Raw genomic sequence first — 16,241 nt, 5'->3', positions numbered from 1 at the left:
TTATCACAGACTATTTTTGAAATCTGTATGGCATGAAACAAGAGGACCTTAAAGAAATGGATAAGTTCCTGGATTCCTATACCACTTAAGGAACCAAGAAGATTTGAATACCTGAACAGACCCATGGAGGAAATTGAAATGGCAATCAAAAGTCTCCCAAAAAAACAAAAGCCCTGGCCAAGATGGATTCACTAGTGAATTATTTCAAACCTTAAAGAGGACCTACTCCAATTCTTTTCTAGCTTTTCCAGGAAATTAAAGAAACAGAAACACCCAAACAGTTTCTATGAGGCAAATATCACCCTGATACCAAAAGCAGACAGAGACACCACAAAAAAGAAAAGTACAGACCGATATCTCTGATGAACACAGAGGAAAATATCCTCAACAAATATTAGCGAATAGAATCCAAAAACTCATCAAAAAGGTCATACACCATGACCAAGTGGGATTCATCCGAGGGATGCAAGGATGCTTTAATGGTCATAAGTCAATCAACATAATCCATCATATCATATCAATAAATGAAAAGTTAAAAACCACATGATCACAACAGTAGATGCAGAGAAAGCATTTGACAAGATCCAGAACCCATTTATGATGAAAACTCTCAGCAAAATAGGAGTCGAAGGAACTTTCCTCAATATATTCAAAGTCATCTACCACAAACCCATGGCAAGTATCATTCTCAATGGGGAGAAACTAAAAACCTTCGCTTTAAGATTGGGCACAAAACCACTTTCACCACTCCTATTCAATATAGTACTGCAAATTCTTGCCATAGCAGTTAGGCAAGAAAAAGATATCAAGGGCATACAGAGAGGAAAGGAAGAGGTCAAGCTATCACTATTTGAGGATGATATGATACTATACTTAGAAAATACTAAAGACTCAACAGAAAAGCTCCTAGAAACAATAGGTTTGTATAGTAAAGTGGCAGGCTACAAAATCAACACCCTAAAGTCAATGGCTTTCCTACATACAAATAATGAAAGAGAAGAACTAGATATTAAAAAAATTCATAGTGCCTCAGGAAATCAAGTACCTTGGAATCTGCTTAACTAAAGAGGTGAAGGACCTATACAAATAAAATTACAAAATAATACTTCAAGAAATAAAACAGGATACCAGGAAACAGAAAGACATCCCCTGATCATGGATAGGGAGAGTTAACATTATCAAAATGACAATACTCCCCAAATCACTATACAGATTTTAATGTGGTCCCTATCAGGATACTGATGAAATTCTTCAAATAAATAGAGAAAATACTCTTGAAATTCATGTGGAACAATAATTCTCCAAGAATAGCTAAAGCATTTCTTGGGGAAAAGAAGATGGTTGGCATCACCCTCCCCAACTTCAAACTTTACTACAAAGCAGTAGTAATTAAAACAGCATGGTATTGGACTAGAAAGAGACCTGCATACCAATAGAACAGAGCAGAATATTCTGTCACAGACCCCCAAATATATGACCAATTAATCTTTGACAAAGGAGCAAGATATGTAAGCTGAGGAGGCGTGGGCCCTCATCCCTGACCCCAGTCCCTACCTCTCTCTGTGCTGTCTCCAGCCCAGCTCAGGGCACTTTCCCTGCCCCAGGCCAGCAGACGATTCATGCAGTGAGAGGCACACTGACACAGAAAGGTAAATACGCAAGAATGTCTCTACATTCACTCCCAAACCGCAGACAGTGGACAAAGACAGCAGAGGCTCCTCCGTGTACCTGTGTCTACTAGCCTGATGACTGCCTCACCCTGGAGGAGTCTGGGAGGGAGTGGCAGGGAGCATAGACACCTCTCACCAGCTCAATACAAAGGTCATCTTGTGTTTTCAATATGAAACACTTCATACAATAAAGTCCAATCCCAAAGACTTCTTGGATTCAGTTTTCACACAATTTTAAGCATAACTGTCGTCCCGTTGTTCATCGATTTGCTCGAGCAGGCCCAGTAACATCTCCATTGGAGACTTCGTTGTTACTGTGTTTGGCATATCAAATAAATCACGGGTAGCTTGCCAGGCTCTGCCGTGCGGGCAAGATACTCTCGGTAGCTCGCAGGGCTCCCCGAGAAGGGCGGAGGAATCGAACTCGGGTGTGCCATGTTGACTGCGTGCAAGGCAAATGCCCTACCACTGTTCTATCGCTCCAGGTACTAAATATAGTTCAGACTATGCAGGGTGTCACCTCAAAACTATGTGGATACTACCACCATTTTTGCCTTTTACTGTGCAGTATAAAAAAAAGAACTCTCATCTTGAATACTGTGAACCATCTAATCACTAACAAGAATGTGGATACCTGTTGGACCTTGTCTGTATACCTGGTGAATTTGGTGGAAATGAATATTAAAAACCAATGCAAGTTTTCGAGCAACTTCTGTGGCAAACATTTCTTCCAAGTAGATTGCTTGATAAACACAGGACGTCCCACTACCACTGTCACCCCACTGCCCGCAGTCTGCTGCTGTGCGTGCAGTAGGCTGCCTCCTGGCTGTTCCTAGCATATGTAGATGGTCAGGCAGAGCCTGAACAACCTTGACTTCAGTGAATTATAGAGCCGAATTCCATTTGCTACACCACAGATTTGTAGTAAATCTTCCTTTGTCAACTTTAGTAAGTTGGCACCTGAAAAATTGGAGAACTGTCTAGTGCAGAAGGAAAATCTGTTCTTGATCAACCACTGCTGTTTCCTGGGTGGTGGCTGCAGGCTGAAGTTGTTCAGTAGAGTACTGTGAAACTCCATTTCCCTAATGATTTGGGGAAGGAGAATTTCTGTGTGGGATACTGCCAGTGGTCTGCTGTGGGGAGGAGAACACACGCACTGTAGAAGAGCTATTATTCACATAGGTTGTGGGCACATCAGGCTACGGACAACACTGTGAGGATTGTAGTATCATAGGAGGTTTGCTACTTTTCTTTCCGTGACCTGTTCTCTTCTCCATCTTATCTCTGTCAGTTTTTTGTTTCCTGTCTGCACCTTTAGGATTTAAGAGAAATGAAGTACAAACAAGAGGTAAACTACAGAGAAAAATAAAGTCTAATGGATAACAATAGATTTGCTTGAGTGGGCCCAGTAACGTCTCCATTGTGAGACTTTGTTGTTACTGTGTTTGGCATATGGAATACATCATGGGTAGCTTGTCAGGCTTTGTCAGGTGGGCAAGATACTCTCAGTAGCTTGCTGGGCTCTCCGAGAGGGGTGGCGAAATTGAACTCGGGTCGGCCATGTTGGCTGTGTGCAAGGCAAACACCCTACCCGCTATGCTATCGCTCTAGCCCATATATATATATATATATATATATATATATATATATATATATATCCCATATATATATATTCATTCTCCAAAACGCCAAATAAATATTCTTCTCATAGTCAATCAACTCCTATATATTTGGAGAATAGCATTTAACAGTCCTTTTGTGTTCAAACAAAGAACATTGTTCTAACATAAACTATGAAAAGACTATAGAGAAAATAAAAATGCAAGTAATTCACTTCAAATACAAAGTCCAGAATCATCAGAACTTTTTACTTATAAGTAACCAAGATTGACTTGAGGTATGTAACAATGAGAGGTAAAGCACAATGTAAAGATTAAAGCACAAAGTAAAGGTTAAAGATAAATTCAGGGATTAGGAGTGCTTGCAAGAGTATGTTTCTCTGTGGAGAGGAAAAGGGAAGAACAATTAACTTATGAAGTCTAAAACAGAGTTAATATCCAACACTTCCCAATGTACATGGGGCATTCTTTATGGTAGACCTCATACTGGGCAACTATCTTCTCAGACCATGATGCACCAAAAATAGAAAATAACCACAAATGGAAAAGGAGAAATAACTTAAAAACCTGGAAATCAAACAGCTTGCTACTAAATAACCAGGGGTCAGAGAAGAAATAAGAGACGAAATCAAAAGATTCTTGGAAACAAATATGAATGAGTATGCCAGCTTCCAGAATTTGTGGGACCCAGCAAAAGCAGTGTTAAGAAAAACGTTCATGGCTATGCAAGCATTCATCAAGAAGGAATAAAGGGCCCATATAAGTAACCTAACTGCACAGCTTAAGAAATTGGAAAACCACAACAAAACTCTAAACATAGAGGAGGAAGGAAATAATAAAAATTAAAGCAGAAATTAATGAACTGGAATCTCCTCACTGTACACTCCCTCCCCCACAAAAATATCCCAACAATTCAAAAGATCGACAAAACTGGGAATTGTTTTTTTGAAAAGATAAACAAGATTAGTAAAATATTAAAAAGGTTTAAAAATAATTGAATCAGAAATTAAGGGGGATATGTCACAACATATTCCTCAGAAATTTAAAGATTTATCAGAGTTTGCTTTAAAAATCTTTTGTCATGAATATATAGATATTAGCACGGAACTACCAGCCTGGTGGGCAGAGAAATGCCGAAGTAGCCTTTAGGTCACACAAACACAATTTTGGAGGTCCTTCTACCCAAGTAAAAGAGAAAAAAAAAACAGAAGTTTTTAAAAGAATGCATTCATAGGAATGAGATGAACCAGAGTTCATGAAACTAACTCATGAAGAAAGCAGAGAGAAGTAACTTTGCAGATATTATCAACATCTACCCAAGCAAGGTCCAGAGAAGTTTTTGTTTCCTATAGAATGAATGTACAAAGCTTCCATGTAATCAAAACTCCCAAGTATTAGAATTAGATCCAATAGTTTTGAATACATATTACGGACACTGGCACATAAAGTCATAAAAATTAGATTTGAAGGAAAATGATATTTGATATTTTAGTGAAGGCATAAAGATGTTCATTGGAGGGAAATAAAAACTTTGTTGGAGTTCTTTTCCTAGTTTTAGATATTAAAATTGTTTACATGTTGAAGAACATGAGGGGACTGGGAAGGCACATTCGATGCTCCCAGCCTCTAAGGGCTGCAGAAGGCCCGTGCTCGGACCCATAGCTCACCAAGAAATCTCCAGGTTGTATTTTCGCTTCTCCTGTATGTTGTTATATAGTTTCCTGCAATAGAAAAGTTAACATTAGTATTCCAGTCCAACAAACATCTATATTTCCCCAATATAAATGAATAAATAGGCATCCTGGATTTTGTGTATCAGTCTGTGAGTTTTTGAAAGTGAGCCTGCCTCTGTGATATGAAATAAGGAGCTGTCATTGAATGGCAATATCAGGACTCCTGATGTATCCGTTCAAAACACAAACGTCTGATCATGGAGCAAACAAAAGAAGACCTTTCTTTAGAAACTCTGTGAGGTTTCTCCTGGGGACATCATTTCACTTGTGAAAGTCTCATTCATTTGTAAGGCTACCTAATAAAATACTTTATCAAGAAATTGTCATATGTTTCTGTCAAAGAAGTACTGATGCTTAGTGAAACCAAAATATGTATTTTCTAAGTTTACCCGTATAAGGATGAAAAATGTTTAACTAACCTCTTGGAAGCTAAAGTAAGAAGGAAAATCAAAATAAATGATTAGCTGGGGATGAAAGAGGATAGATAGGAGAAGTACATGGGACATTGGTGAAGGGTGTCGGTACTCTGGTGGTGGGTGTGGTGATGAAATGATGTGTGCATTAAATTATTGCTCTATGTCATTATGTCACGATATGGCAATAAAAAGTGGAAAACTGAAATAAACTTTGAAACTAAAATGAAACAGAAATAGAAAATAAAAATAAAAATCTTTTGCCATAACATGAAAGAACCTAGACAAAAAAAAATGGATAAATACTCAGATTCCTCTAATTTCCAAGTTTGAACCAAGATGATATTTATTTTATTTGCTTTATTTTTTTCTTCCTAAAATTTATTGAAACACAATGATTTTACAAAATACTCATAGTTGGGTATTAGTCATCCTAAATTCCAGCACTAATCCCACTACCAGTGTCATCTTCCCTTCACTAGTGTTTTCAGGTTCAGTTCTATTGCATCTCCCACAGCCAGCCTCCTTGACAGGCACATTTTTAAATTTAATTTAATTTAATTTATTTATTTGTTGGGCTGGTGCGATATCACAGCGGTAGGGCATTTGCCTTGTGCACAGCTGGCCTGGCTGAGCTGGGTTCAATTCCTCCGACCCTCTCGGAGAGCCCGGGAAGCTACCGAGAGTATCTCACCCACACGGCAAAGCCTGGCAAGCTACACATGACATACTCAGCATGCCAAATACAGTAATAACAAATCTCACGATGAAGACGTTACTGGGCCCGCTTGAGCAAATTGATGAACAAGGCGAGTACAGTGACAGTGACAGTGATTTATTTGTTATTCATTAATTTTTATTAGTTAAACACCATGAGGTACAGTTGTAGACTTACAAACTTTTGTGCTTGGGTTTCAGTTATACAATGATTGAATACTCATCCCTCTCCCAGTGCATATTCTCCACCACCAATGATCCTAGTAGCACTCCCACCCTCCACCCCATCTTCCCCATCCCACCCCACCTTTGTGGCAGGGCATTCCATTCTGCTCTCTCTTTCATTTAGGGTGTTGTGGTTTGCAATAGACGTATTGAGTGGCCATTGTGTTTGGTCTATAGTCTACTTTCAGCATGCATCTCACATCCCAAGAGAATCATCCAAACATCCTCTACTTAGTTTTCCCTTCTCTATCTGAGATTCCTTTTCCCTCAGCATGTGCTGCCGCCTTCTAAGCCATAGAGCAGACCTCCAAAAATGGACTCAGATCTCTACCTGAAACCATGCACGAAAGTAATATCAAAATGTATTAAAGACCTCAACATCATACCAGAATCCATAAGGTACATTGAAGACAAGGTTGGGAAAACCCTCCACGACATTGAAGCTAACTGTATCTTCAAAGATGACATGCCACTGGCCAAGCAAGTGAAAACAGAGATAAACAAATGGGACTATTAAATCATAAAGGAGGGAGATGCAGTTCAAAACAACAATGAGATATCATCTCACACCACAGAGACTGGCCCACATCCAAAAGAACAAAATCAACCTGTGTTGGCGTGGATGTGGCGAGAAAGGGACCCTCCTTCACTGCTGGTGGGAATGCCGACAGGTTCCACAGTTTTGGAAAACAGTATGGACAATTTTCAAAAAATTAGACATTGAGTTCCCATTTGACCCAGCAATACCACTCCTGGGAATATATCCCAGAGAGGCAAAAGAGTATAGTTCAAATGACATCTGCACTTGTATGTTCATTGCTTCACTACTCACAATAGTCAATATCTGGAAAAAACCTGAGTGCCCAAGAACAGATGACTGGTTAAAGAAACTTTGCTACATCTGCACAATGGAATACTATGCAGCTGTTAGAAAAGATGAAGTCATGAAATTTACATACAAGTGGTTCTACATGGAAAGTATCATGCTAAGTGAAATGAGCCAGAAATAGAATAACAGATATAGAAAGATTTCACTCATCTGGGGAATATAAAGTAACAGAATGGGAGACGAACACGCAAGAATAGGCGAGATAAGTACCAAGATATTTAATACCTTATCAGACCATCCACTATAGAGTAAGTCAAAGTGATAATAAAAAATCCCCCAATATAAATATCCATGCCCAGATAGAATCACTAGTGTGTTCTTTCTAACCATTAAAGTAAACCTACTGCCAATACTTTTCAGGATTTTATATAAAATTGAAGAAATAGAAACATTTCCATATACTTTCCACTAAGCAAACATTATCCTGATACCAAAAGCAGAGAGTTATGGTGCTCAGCCAAAACTGTTAGGTTGAGCCTGTGAAGACTGACCCTCCCCGCCCAAGCAGGAAGGAACACAGGTCCCATGGAAATAGGCGAGTTATGACTTGTGTGTTCGGACTTCTTTAGAAAGGGTTAAAATCTCTTCTGTTGGCTGCCTTTTAGCTCTTAGTATTACATAGAAGCAATCTTCCCATTTTCATAGATCCCTAACCCAGCTCAGCTTTGGAATGCAGACATTCTCTCAAATCTCCTTATCACTTCAGATGCAAGGGGCTGTAACTCATGGTGCCAGACTGCTTAGCATCTCCTCTAGGGAGACTGTGACCAGTGGGCATGCAAATGTGACAGAACAATGTATGATTTGATGTCTTGATGTCCCTCCTGTAATCCCCTTTCCCTGTTAATGGTTTCTTTGTACTAAGTGCATTAGATGTGTGTACTTAGGATAGTAAATAAAAAAGATCATGGGATGCTTCTTCTCCACTTCTCTGCCAGAGGGAGCAAGTAGCCTCTCCAGCAAATCTCATTTTTCTCAGGTCTCTTATCTCAGTGCCCCATACAACAGAGAAAAAGATAACATAAAAAAGGATAATTATAGACAAATATTCCTGGTTAATATAAAAGCAAAGATTCTCAACAAAATACTAGCGAGTATAATCATACATCTTATCAAAAAGATCATACACTATGAACAAGTGGAATACCTGGAATGCAAGACTGATTTGACACACACAAGTCAGTCAATATGACATACCATATTAATACAGGAAAAAATTTAAAAGTTTCACTATATCAAACGACATATTAAATGCTTTCTCTGTGTCATTTGATATAATGATTCAATACCCATTAATTTAACAAGAATTCTCAATAAAATGTGAATTAAAGGAACTTCCCTCAACATAGTCAAAGTCATTTACCACAAGCTCACAGAAAAAATTATACTCTATGGGAAAAAAACGAAAAGCCTCTCCACTTAGATGAGGCACAAGAGAAGGTTGCCCACTCTCACCATTCTATCCAATATGGTATTGGAAATATTTGCCAGAGCAATTATGCAAGAAAAATACACTGGCGCATACAGATAGGAAAGGAAGAAATTAAACTCCCACTATTTGGAGAAAACATGATAAACTTAGAAAACTCTAAAGAGAATACTTCATGAGAAAATTCTTAAAAACAATTTATTTGTATAGTAAAGTGGCAGGCTACAAAATTAACATGCAAAAGTTCATGACTTTCTTATATATAAATAATAAAATAGAAGTGACAGATACTTAAAAATAAAGGAACCCTGAGCCCGGAGCTATGGTACATTGGAAAGTGTATTTGTCTTGCATGTGGCCACCCCAGGTTCCATCCCTTGAGTCGCATATGGTCCCCCATAACTGTCAGGAGTGTTTCCTGAGTGCAGAGCTAGGAGTAACCCCTGAGCATCGCTTGGTATCACCCAAAAAGTAAATAAAGACATAAATAGAAGGATTCCCTTTAAAATTTTGCCTCATAAAATGAAGAATCTGGAAATTGGCTTAACTAAACAGGTGAAAGAAATACACAAAGAAAAATACAAAACCCACAAAGAAACAGAAGAGGAAAAAAGGAAATGTAAACACAGTTCCATTTTAACATAGACAAAATGGCAATGTACCCCAAGCATTATACAGATTAAATTCAATCCCTATAAGAATACCCATATTAGGATCCAGATTGATAGTACAGCAGGTAGGGCATATGCCTTGCATGTGGCCAACCCAGGTTCGATCCCCGGAATTCCATATGGTCCCCCAAGGACCATCAGGAGTGATTCCTGAGTGCAAAGCCAGGAGTAATCCATGAGCATCACTGGGTGCAACACAAAAAGAAAAAAATACCCATATTATTTTCAAAGAAAATTGCCATGTTTCTGAAATTCATATAGAACAATAAACTACCCTACCACTACCTCACTCCTAACCGAATAGCCAAAAAAATCCTCTGGAAAAAGAAGATGAGGCATGACATTTTTCAATTTCAAATTGCACTACAAAGTGATAATAATTAAAGGCAGCATTTTACTGAAATAACAACAGATAGTTAGATAAAATAATAAATCTAGAGACATATTCTTGAGTATATGGTTAGTAAATCTTTGATAAAAATGCTATAAATGTGAATCAGAGCAGGGAAACCTCTTCAACAAGATGTGTAGGGAAAATCAGTTGGTCACACGCAAAATAATGAACTCGGACATCTTTATAACATCATGCATTTAAGTCAATTCAAAATGCATGAAAGATACCCTACATTATCCATAAAGTACATAGGGGAAAGTATAGGCAGAACTCTTTATGACATTGAAGCTAGGAAGTATCTTTTAGCATGACATGTCACCAACAAAGCAAGTGGAAACAAATGGGAGTACATTAAACTAAGAAGCTTCTGCACCTCAAAGGAAACAATGAACAGAAACAAAGCTTACACATTGAAAGAAATTTGCCCACTTCATCCAACTAAGGGTTAATATGGAAGATATACAAAAAAAATTAAAAACTTATACATTATAAATTGCAAATCACCGAATAAATTTTCTTAAAGAAGAAATACAAATGACCAAAAGTCACATGAGATCATTCTCTACATAGCTAATTATCAGGGAGATGCAAATGAAAACAATGATATATCATCTCACATGAGATAGATTGGCACACATAAAAAAAATAATAATCTCCAAAGCCATCCCCTCCCCAAACAGTGCTGGCATGGATATGGAGAGAAAGGTACGTGAATAATACCCAAAGAAAGTAGTAGAAATAAGGGTCAGAAGGACTGGTCTATATTAGGACATTTGCCACAAAGGAAGAAGGGGAGTATAGTTAGCTCAGAGAAGGACCACTATGACAATGATAGTTAGAAATATTCACTATGGACAAGAACTAAGTGCTAAAGTGCTAAAAGAAGGTAATGTGATATACATGATATCATTTTAGTAACAGAATTGAAAATCACAGTGCAAAGGGTGGGGGAGAAAGAGTGAGAGAGGGAGAAAGAAAAAAAGAGAGAAAGAGAGAGAGGGAGAGTCTGTCATAGAGGCAGGTTTCAGGGCAGGGGCGGGGGAGTGATAAGGAGGGAGACTTGGGACACTGGTGACAGAAAATGTATCCTGGTGATGCAGTGGGGGTTGAAACATTCTATGACTCAAACTTCATAATGAACAACTTTATAACTGTATATCTCAAGATGATTTAATCATAAAAAAGAAAGAAACAAACTCCCTATAAATCAGAGGGCCCAGAACAAGATGGCAGTGGGGAGAGTGCTTGTGTGGTACGAGATACAACAGGATTTAATCTCTTGCTCCACATATGTTAGTTGAATTCTGAATTTGCTTCCAATTCTTTAAAACTAATGAAACTAGTAATCATTACACATCTAATTTTATCAATAACTTAAATACACACAAGAAACATGCACATCTGTAAACAGTAACATTAAATATATCAAGTGTCCATTTGCTTTAATTCAGTTTTTGATGTATGGAAATATTACAACACATTATTTTATAATTTATGTAAAATTAATATGGGGGTAAGTGGTATTTTGGGTATTTAAATATGGTGCACAGGTGTTTTTTTTATTATAGCAAAGAAGAAGAAAATACCATTAGACTCCACCCCTTTCCCACATTCTTTTACATGATGAAACACCATAAATTCTTCACTGCATATTTTTAAGTTGTATTATTTTACGAGAACTGTTTTAGCAAGTATCACAAGTCTAGTGATTTGAATAACAGAAACATTGCTGCACAGTTCAAGAAGCTAGAAGTCTGAAACCAAATGGTTAGACTAATCAGATAGTTGCCAGGATGTATATGCTTTTTGCTTCTTTCCCAAATTATCATTGTTTTCTGGAAATTAGTGGTATTCCTTCACTTTCAGAATCATCATAAGATTCTGCTTCTATGTTCTCATGGTGTTCTTTCCATGTGTGCATGCATGATCCGTTTAAATGGAAACCAGTCACACTCTATCAGATCTCACCTTATGATCTCATTTATAACATATTTTTATTTCTACAAACATGCTATCTCCAAAAAAAGCATATTCTGAAGTATAAATATATAGGACTTTAAAGTATAAATTGTGAGCAGGAGCACACAACTAAATTTATAATTCTTTATCTAGGGATGCACTAGCACTGTCCTCCCGTTGTTCATAGATTTGATCGAGCGGGCCCAGTAACGTCTCCATTGTGAGACTTGTTACTGTGTTTGGCATATTGAATATGTAAGTCACGAGTAGCTTGGGTAGCTTGCCAGGCTCTCCGAGAGGGGCGGGGGAATTGAACCCGGTTGGGCCAGGTCAGCCGCGTGCAAGGCAAATGCCCTACCGCTGTGCTATTGCTCCAGCCCAGCAGTAGAGCATTTGCCTTGCACGCAGTCAGCGTGGCTGAGCTGGGTTCAATTTTTCTGCCCCTCTCGGAGAGCCCGGCAAACTAGGAGAGTGTCTCACCCGCACGGCAAAGCCTGGCAAGCTCCCCGTGGCGTATTCAATATTCCAAACACAGTAACAACAAGTCTCAAAAATGGAGAGGTTACTGGGCCAACTTGAGCAAATCGATGAACAACGGGAGGACAGTGTTTGTTTTGTTAATCTAGGGATATTTACACATGTTGTTTTATAAATTTCCTAATCTAATTTTCTACTTTTACCTAATACTTGCAATAAATACTTCATCTCCCATTATCCAGTTTATTCAACCAAGTATACCATACCTGAAACTTTTAACTGAATTTTCATTGGGTCTTTAAAGCATGAATTTTATCTTTTTATTCTCCAATCTGTTCTCGCCGGATGCCTCTTTCTGGAATCCATTTTAAGAAGTAATTCTGTATAATCCTAAATCCTAAAGTCGTTCTTAGTAAATAATAATTAACTAGAATTACTGTTTAAAAATTCTTTGAACCTTGTCCCAGACTTCTGAGATAATAAATTTGAATTTGATTGCATAATTTCTTAAAAGGTGATACACGTGCTGATGAGTATTACTATGCAACTCTTTAATAGTGTCTTTATACTTTAAACTGATGAGGTACTATTTATAGCCTGTCTTTTATTGTCCTTTAATGTATTTTTTTCTCCTCATTCAAAACCTCAGCTCTTGTAATATTCTAACCATCAAGCCACTCATTTTATATTCTTCATTATTACAACCATCTTGGGACTTTATGATTATATTACTTTTTGATTACATTTTCTCTTACATTTGATAATTATTAGAACTATTAATCTCAGGAGCTGGCGCGATAATATAGTGGATAGGGCATTTTCCTTGCACAGGGCTGACCCAGGTTCAATTCCCAGCATCCCATATTGTTCCCCCCAAGCACGCCCAGAGTAATTCCTAAGTGCAGAGCCCCTGAATATCACTGGGTGTAACCCAAAAAGCAAAAAAAATATATAATCTCATATGAGAATAATTCCCATGTACAGTAGAAACAAAGGCCTGAACGAGTGGTTCATGACCTAAGTTTGCCATGACTGGAAGGATGGGAAGAGGGTAGTTTGGATAGAGAAGCAACCACTATGATAATGATAGTTGGAAATGACAACTCTGAACAAGATATGAACATTGAGAGTAAGTAAAGGGATATATACATGATAACATTTTGGTTAACGTATTGCAAGCCACAATGCCCAGAAGGAAAGAAGAAAAATGCCTACCTTGGAGGTAGGCTGGAGCAGGGAGGGGCTATGTTGGCAGGAGTAAAACTGGGGACATTTGTGGAAGGAAATGTACACTGGTGAAGGGACAGTTCTTGGATATTTTAAATATGTACAAGTGGTACTACATGGAAGGTATCATGCTATGTGAAATGAGTCTCAAAGTGAGGGACAGACATTGAAAGATTGCATTCATCTGGGGAACATAAAGTAAAAAAATAGGAGACTAACCCCCAAGAATAGGTGAATACCAGGTTTTAAGTACTAGGAGGTTTACTCCATGGCTTGAAAGCCAGACAAACATGCTGGGGAAAAGGCAGCTCTGATAGAGAAGGGAAGACTAAAAAAGGGTTTTTGGGATGATTCTCCCAGGATTGGAGATGCGTGCTGAGAGTAGACTCTAGACCGAACATGATTGTCACTCAATGCCTCTTTTGCAAACCACCACACCCAAAAGGCAAGAGAGAGAACAAGGAGTAATGCCCTGCCACATCGGCAAGGTGGGATGGGCGGGGGGGGGGGGGCGGGGAGAGGGGTGGGAGGGATACTGGGATCAGTGGTGGTGGAGAATGGGCACTGGTGGAGGATGGGTATTTGATCATTTTATAACTGAAACCAAAGAACAAAAATTTGTAAATCTACAACTGTACCTCATGATGTTTTACTAACAAAAATCTAAAAAAAAATGTGGGGGTGGTATTCATGAGTGCCTCAGGGCAGAGGGTGATGGTGATGTAACTTAAATATCCATGGAGGTTTTGCTACTTATATTAGTAAAAATATCACTTTAATAAGCAAAATTTTAAAAAAACTACAATTTGTTAAACAAAAATTTAAATATTCTAAAGACTTCCTTGAGTATTTATTGTGTCAATAGAATAAAAGCAAAGACCACTTTCTTGCAATGAAAGTTAAACTTTAAGTAGATACCAGAAAAAAAATGGTGAAACTGGTGTCAAAATATTCAGTGAAATCAAAGTAGAGACTATTGTGAAAATTGTCTGCCACACAGGTATGGGGAGGCTTGTGATAGGGGAGAGATACTGGAAACTTTGGTGGTGGAAATGTGCACTGGTGAAGGGGTGGGTGTCTGATCATTGTATAACCAAAACTCCAACATGAAAGCTTTGTAACTGTGTCTCACGGTGACTCAATTAAAAAAAAATCTGGAAAAGAAAAAAAGGAGGTATCCTAGTTCTTGATTATAAACTATATTACTAGATAAAAAGGACAAAGAACCTCCAGCTACGAGCACATCTCTTTGATTCCACTATTCTTCCTGCATTAACATATGCCTCAGAGACCTGGACCCTACGAAAACAGGATGAGAACGCTATTCGCGTCTCTCAAAGAGAAATCGAAAGAACTATGCTTGGAATAACACGATTCACTCAAATGAGAGATAGAATCCGGAGTTCTGATCTTCGTCAACGCTCAAGAATCAGGGACGCTGTCTCAATTGCCAAGACATCAAAAATCAGATGGGCTGGACATAGAATGAGGTTTACAGACAACCGCTGGACTAGAGCCATTACTGATTGGATTCCACGAGACATCAAAAGATCACGTGGACGCCCACCTATAAGATGGTCAGACTTCTTCGTCAAGACCCTAAATGATCGGTTTGAGGCTCTACATGTTCCTAAAACGAACAGATACCATTGGACTACGCTAGCACGCAACCGGGATGAATGGAGATGTTACTGGCACCCGCTCGAATAAATCGATGAATAACGGGGATTAAGTGATTAATTGATTACTAGATAGTATAACTATAAAGGACTTTCACATGGAAACAAAAAACATACACTGATCGATGCGATATACAAGAACGTTCATAAATAAACATATACACATGGACCAATAATTAGTAAGAAAGGAGTTAAACCATAAATGAAGGAGAAAAAGAAAAAAATGTTTTTGACATCTTTTCTTGGGAAACATAAATAGCTAATCGCATTACCAAAAATCCACAAAATGAAATTTCATTATTATTTTAGACCATGCAAAAATTAATTCAAAATGAATTAAAAGTTTTAGAAGCAAAACCTGATATCATTATATACATAACATAAAGCATAGGTAATAGACCCATTGACATAGACATTAGATATGTCTTTGGTTCTTAAAACAAGGGCAATAAATTAGAAAAATAAATAATATAAATAGTACTATAAAAGATTTAAAAGGTTTTGTGTATAGCAAAAGAAATCACTAAAAAATCAAAAATGTTACCTAGTAAATGGAAGAATACTAAATATGGGATCTGCGCGGGACGGGAACTGAGGCCCAACTCTCGGCAACAAATCTGAACGGCTACGGGCACTCTCTCCTCATTCAACCAGGTACAGTTTGGCACCCAGTGCCAGGGACCCTTTCTGAAGCCACGACCGCTAAGGTGGCCACGAAATATCCTCCCACTACATATGCCATAGGAATCATAAGCTACCCTCTTAGATGGAACCTTCTTTAGGTTAGCTCGACCACTAGAAGCACAATAGCCAATAACTCATAAGCCTATCTCAACTCACTCTGCATATCCAGCAGAATAGTAACTATGAACGTGAAGGACTAAACCACACTGGTCACAATGGTAAAGCAATGCAAAAGCCCACCAAACATTCTTATTAAAGAGGCTAACCCAGAAGACATCAACAGTACTGTAGTGTTAGACAAGCTCTCTGACAAGGAATTCAGAAGGGAGCTACTTAGGATGCTTAGGGAACTAAAAGAAACAATGGAAAACAATGCCAATAAAAGACAAGAGGATTTGAAGGCAGAAATGAGGAAAATGCAATCAGAAATGTCAGACCTGAAAAACCTGGTAGGC

The 16,241-nt window shown here is 38.2% G+C and overlaps 1 pseudogene; it reads right to left on the bottom strand.

Annotated features, from left to right (window-relative positions):
* Positions 1–2,186: 2,186 nt before the first annotated feature.
* Positions 2,187–12,431, bottom strand: LOC130035904 (upstream-binding protein 1-like; annotated as a pseudogene).
* Between the last annotated feature and the right edge of the window lie 3,810 nt (positions 12,432–16,241).

This window comes from Sorex fumeus, unplaced genomic scaffold (genome assembly GCF_029834395.1).
Source record: "Sorex fumeus unplaced genomic scaffold, SorFum_2.1 ptg000063l, whole genome shotgun sequence".
NCBI classification, from domain to species: domain Eukaryota; kingdom Metazoa; phylum Chordata; class Mammalia; order Eulipotyphla; family Soricidae; genus Sorex; species Sorex fumeus.
Note: the sequence above shows the minus strand (reverse complement) of the source record. Positions and strands in the feature narration are given on the sequence as shown.